We start from the raw sequence: 5,949 nt of genomic DNA, 5'->3' as shown, positions 1-5,949 counted from the left end.
CTTTGACAAGAATGGGCACAATTTGGAGAAGCATGGAGGTGCGCACCTTCCGTAGGAGCAGGTTGCTTTGGAGTGAAAACAGAACGGGCAGAATAGACCGTGCAGCATAAGATCCTGCACAGCACTCTGTTGGGATTGTAAGTGGAAGAATGGATGCCGGATTCAACCTAAGGCCCAATCTTGAGACTAGTGTAAGTAAACAGGATGGTGCGGATCATCTTATATTTATGTAAACACCTCTTTCTAACTCTCACGGTTCGCTCATTTGACGTTAACTACAAGCAGACTGGGTCAGGAGGCATAAAGAACTAACACACTTGATTTCTATTTGTTTCAATAAGGACTCAGTTTTGGGTACTTGTGAGTTGTCTCACTATGGAACTAAAAATGCCTTGGTGTTTCCTTTAGATTTTGAATGTCAAGAGCAGAGGCCAGGCATCTGTCTTCATGGGCGCCTAGAGGCTTTGTGCTGTGGCTAGAGGCTGACAGGTGCAGAATCCATCAGTGGGCTTCTCTTTCTCTCCTTCCAGGCGGATTTGGCCGGCGGGAGGCTCTGGTACAAGTGTGGGGGGTGGAGGAGGGGAGGCTGAGGCTCCCCGCCTGCTGGGTTGGGCTGAGTTCAGGTCAGGACAGCCTCGCCTGCCTCTACAGGTGCTGGTGGATCCTCACTGTTCTAGCCCAGGATACTTCCCTACGTTTTGCTGGTTTCCCTATCCTGCCCACACGCCTGTAAACAGACTCTGTGAAACACTGCTGATGCCCAGTTTGAGCACTCTGTCTGGCTCCTGATGGAATCCTGTTCCACGCTGTACTTCACACACATTGTGGCATTCAGTAAGGGCTTGTTTGATTCAGGTAGATGGGGTGGTTTGACTACTGTCATGTTTTTATTCAAGGATTGCTCACATTTAGGGGGCCAGTTGCCTCAGTTTGCATATGTTGGCAAGGGGCTTCCCAGGATTTGGGACTATTGCTATTTTTTTTTTAAGATTTATTTTTTATTTATTTGAAAGGCAGATTTACACACACACACACAGAGAGAGAGAGAGAGAGAGAGAGAGAGAGATCCTCTGGTTCACTCCCCAAATGGTTACAACGTCTGGGGTTGTGTCAGGCTGAAGCCAGGAGCCAGAGGCTTCATCTGGGTCTCTCACATGAGTGCAGGGGCCTCAAGCACTTGGACCACCTTCCACTGCTTCCCCAGATGTATTAGCAGAGAGCTGGACTGAGTGGAGAAGCTGGGACTTGCATGCCCATAGGGGATGCCGGCATTGCAGGTGGAGGCTTAACCCGGTGTGCCATAGCGCCAGCCCCAGGACTATTGTTTTTAAAATCCAGGGACAGTCCTGGATAAAACCAGAATAAGTTGGTCATCACAGCATGTACTGTCTTTCCTTAAAGTTTGAATGGATTTTAGAGCAATGTTATCTTTCAAAAGATTTCTATGATCTAAGCTAAGGTTGTTTTACTAAACAATGGTAGAACATTTTCTATTTAGGATAAAATCTTTATCAGAAAGATTTTTTTTTAGAGATTTATTTATTTGAAAATCAGAGTTACAGAGTGAGGAAGAGACAAAGAGAGACCTTCCATCTGCTGGTTCACTCCCCAAATGGTTGCAACAGCCAGGGCTGGGTCAGACTGAAGCCAGGAGCCTGGAACTCCATCTGGGTCTCCTAGGTGGGTGCAGGGGCCCAAGTCCCTGGGTCATCTTCTGCTTTCCCAGGCACATTAGCAGGGAGCTGGATGGGAAGTGGAGCAGCCAGGCTTGCTGTTCCATACACTGGCCTTCCATACTGTAAATGATCACCATGCAGTGCTGGACTGGGTTTGTTCCAGGTTGTTCTCTGTCTACAGAAATGTGCCAGATAGCAAGGACTGATGCTCACATGCAGATTAGAGAGTTTAGGATGAAGAGCGTGGACAAGGCATCATTGAACAATGAGCCAGCTAGGGCTTGTGTTGTGGTGTAGTGGGTAAAGCCGCTGTCTGCAAGGCCAGCATTCCATATGGGCGCCAGTTTGTATCCTGGCTGTTCCACATCCAATCCAGCTCCCTGCTAATGGCCTGGGAAAAGCAACAGAAGATGGCCCAAGTCCTTGGGCCCCTGCACCCATGTGGGAGACCTGGCTCTGGCTCTGGCTTGGCCCAGTCCTGGCTGTTGCAGCCATCTGGGAGGTAAACCAGCAGATAGAAGATCTCTCTCTCTCTCTCTCTGTAACTCTTGCTTTCAAATAAATAAATAAATCTTTAAAAAAAAAAAGGCCTGCTTAATTATGGTTCCTAATTAAAAGGCACCTTTAGGTTTTTGAGATGATAGTCTTTTGTTTCACTGACCTTCCTGCATCCCATCATCCTGAGAAGAACAGACGAAGTGTAAATGTTAGGAAGAGCATAAATGATTGCTGGTTTAGTAATTCCGCTTGCCGGGGTTGCTTTGTGTTAGTGATTGCATGTGCTGGTGTTTCTAACTACAAAGAGAAAGATCAACAGGGAAGGAAAAGCAATCATTCCAAACAAAGCTAACATTTTGAGAAGAAATCCTTATTTACGTTGGGTTAATAGTTGAAATCTAGCCTATTTCATTTTTGTCCAGGAGAAATGTGTTTACTGAGTGACAATATTAGCAGCCATCATACTGCTTTAGTAAATAGACCACCAGAGGGAGGAGATTTAATGGGGTTAGAAATCTGCCATGATCCGAATACTTTTCAATTCAAGGTATTATTTTCCAGTAGGAGAGCTTTTGAATATGCACTCCGGGAAGCAAGAATTTCAAAGATATATCCCCCTTGTCCCTGCCATTTAATGTCAATTTTCTTGATCTATTTCTGCCCCTCCAATCACTGTTACCTTCTAAGAGTTGGACAAGTTATTTAAAACAAATTGGTAGTGCTGGCTGTGGTTAAGTTTGGACTTAATAAGTCACCCCAGGATAGCTCTCTTCACTATTACCTTGATGTTTGCCACGGACAAAGAAAATGTTATTCATGAAAATGGCCAGGGTTAACACTCACATTATTTTTCCAACTATAAGGTACTATAAACAACGTCTGAAAGATACTGACCCAAGTATAAATTTAGCTCTCTTAACATTTATTCAATGCCTACTATGAACAAGAGGATAACAGAAAATCAGAGGTCACGAGGGAAAGTATTAATTCTGGTATCATTGATTGGAAAGGATATATTAGTCATTTATTTTGGTTAAGTTTGCAAATTTATATTTCATGCAAGGTGGCTTCAAAAAGTTCAGAAGAAATTTGCATTTTTGTTTTAATTCTACTTGAACTCATTGAAGTCTCCTCGTGACATCTTGGATAGTTTTATGTTGACTTCTCATGACTAGAGCTCCCTTTTGCTTTGTGACCTAGAGAAGTGTATAAGGACTCTGTGTTAGTAAGGAACCACTTCCTCTGCTTTGGAGAAATGTAAGGACAGAGCTCCCCAGCTCTGTGTCCCCAGCTTCGACTCCCCAGCTTCTGTGTCGTGCCCTCTTGTACGCCCTGCAAAGTAAGCTTTTGATGTTTGTGGCTGATCATGCTGCAGGGTTTAAGTCGAATGGACTTAGTAATTCCTGGGTCATACTCCCGAGCTACATGCTCACTAAGTGGGGGTGTAGAAAGGAATACCAAGGCCGAAGGACTGGGACTCTATAGGGGAATTTGGTCCCGATCTGAGTTTTCTTGTCTAGCAGAGACCGCGTTCTTTCTCTGTAATGGCTATAAAAGGTGTCTGGAAAAAGTAGCAAGAGGTCTTGGAAAGGAAAATTCTGGTGATTATTCAATAGAGATTTTGCTCATAGACAATCAAGGAGACCTCCCCTTGTGGGTGGACAGGTTCTCTGGCATGAACTCAAAGTGTCTCCTCCTTGGTAATCATGGTCTACTCAGACGTCTGTTAGTTAAGGGTCACCCCCAGGAGTTCTCCTGTCTTTGTTGTCTTCATTATAGCTTCATTCCCTTGGCTCTGGAAGTCATTTTAATCCTTATAAAAATGAGTCATAATGGGAAAAGCCATGAAACATGAATATCATGTTGCTGAAAATGATTAGCTCATCAACAGAATGGGGGTCAGGTAGGCAGGTGTATGGATGGGGAGGAGCGATGGGTGAGAATTACTTGTTACAGGGGAGATAAGATGAGGCCAACGTTAAAACCACAGAATGTTACCTTTTGTGTAAAGGACAATATGTATTAATACAGTTAAATACATCTTTTGATCCTGTGGTACCACTTTTTGTCATAAAGGAAGAAAGCTCAAATATATGTAACAAGGCTGTTCATGCAAGGATGTTTATCACATTACTGTCTGGAAAGAACTTGAATATCTATCAATATGTGCTTGGAATACTCAGTGATTCGAAATGGTAATGCAGACGTAAGTGCTAAAAAGCCATGATATATTCTCCAGTGGGAAGGAGAACAATGCTAAAAGTTACATTCAACATCACCCGATTTTTGTCCTTTAAAAATACACAAGGGGCCAACATGGTGGCACAGTGGGTTAAGGCTGCCGCCTGCAATGCTGCCATCCCTCGTGAGCACCTGGTTGGAGCCCTGGCTGCTCCACTTCCGAACCAGCTCCCCGCTGACATGCCTCAGAAAGCACCAGCAGACAACCCAAGTACTTGGGCCCTCTGCAACCCACGTGGGAGACCCCATGTGGTCTGGCTTCAGTCTGGCCCAGCCCTGTGCCGAATTTTTGTTTTAAACATAAGCAAGTAAAAAAATAGAAACAATATGTCAATATTTTGAATGAATTGTCTTAAGGAAATAGAAGAGCATGTACTCATATCATCTCTTGAGTAGCCAGAACATGGATTTTAGAAAACACTTCTGCTTAAATTGTAACATTTAAAAAATCAGGTACTGTACCGGCATTACCATCAACATGAGAAAAACAATGAAAAATAGTCTAAAACATTCCGTTTAAAACTCAAGTGTTGCTTTGCCCAAGCAGGGATCATGGATGGCTCAGCTGCAGCAGGAAGACTCTGCCGGGGAATGACAAGCCCCAGCTGCACCGGGTTCTGGAAGCTCTAACCGGGGAAGCCCGGTGGTCACAACAGGAGTCAGAGAAAGAGGACTCTCCCTCCATGCATCCATTTCTTCCTCATTTCTGCCCTAGATCCCCACTGCCTGCTCCTGCTTGCCCTCGAATGTCCCCATTGACTTCAAACCCATCATTCCCAGAGCCAGCTTGACCTCTTGGTCCTCCCAGATGGGACAGAAACTTCTTCTCCTTTGATCTTCCACAGCTCTTCGTCCCTCCCTTGGGGCGTCCCTGCCGTGTGACTGGTATTACACTGGTGTGAGCACCTGTTCCACGCTGCCTGCAGAATGAGAGCTCCTTGAGACTGGCCCTTTGTCTTACTTGTTGCTGTACACCCCAAAGCAGCGAGGCACCCCAACATGTGTACATCAAATAAAGGAGGGAATGACAGGCGCCTTTGGGTTGCCAGCTCTCGTGACATCCTGACTTGCTTGGTATTTCTGAGCAATGTAGAAAATGGCTTGCACATTCTATCTAGCCTCGTCTTGAACCCAGCCATCCCTCGGCAAAGATAAGGCAGAGAGCTGGTGCTGCCTTCTCTGATACTTGGAAACACGTGGTGGAGGCTGTGCTATCATTTGACTCGGAGGAAGTGGAAAATGGAGCCCAGCCAAGTATGTCCTAGGTCATTAAATGTTATTAAAGGAAGCAATGGGAGACACAAAAGTAACCACTGTAATAAAACAGAAGCGCTGGCTACAAAAAAATTAATTTAGAGAAGCCAGATGGGAGCAGATTTAAAGGGATGAGGAGGGGAGAGCGTGCAAGGGAGAAGTTGCCATTCAGATGACTACGGTGTTGTGACTGTGGAATACCAGCAGGCTTATTCGAGCAAGTTCTGAATACATACCAGAAAAAATCATTATTTTTAACTGGAGCGGGGAGGGGCCGGCC

The sequence above is a fragment of the Lepus europaeus genome, chromosome 3 (assembly GCF_033115175.1).
Source record: "Lepus europaeus isolate LE1 chromosome 3, mLepTim1.pri, whole genome shotgun sequence".
NCBI classification, from domain to species: domain Eukaryota; kingdom Metazoa; phylum Chordata; class Mammalia; order Lagomorpha; family Leporidae; genus Lepus; species Lepus europaeus.
Note: the sequence above shows the minus strand (reverse complement) of the source record.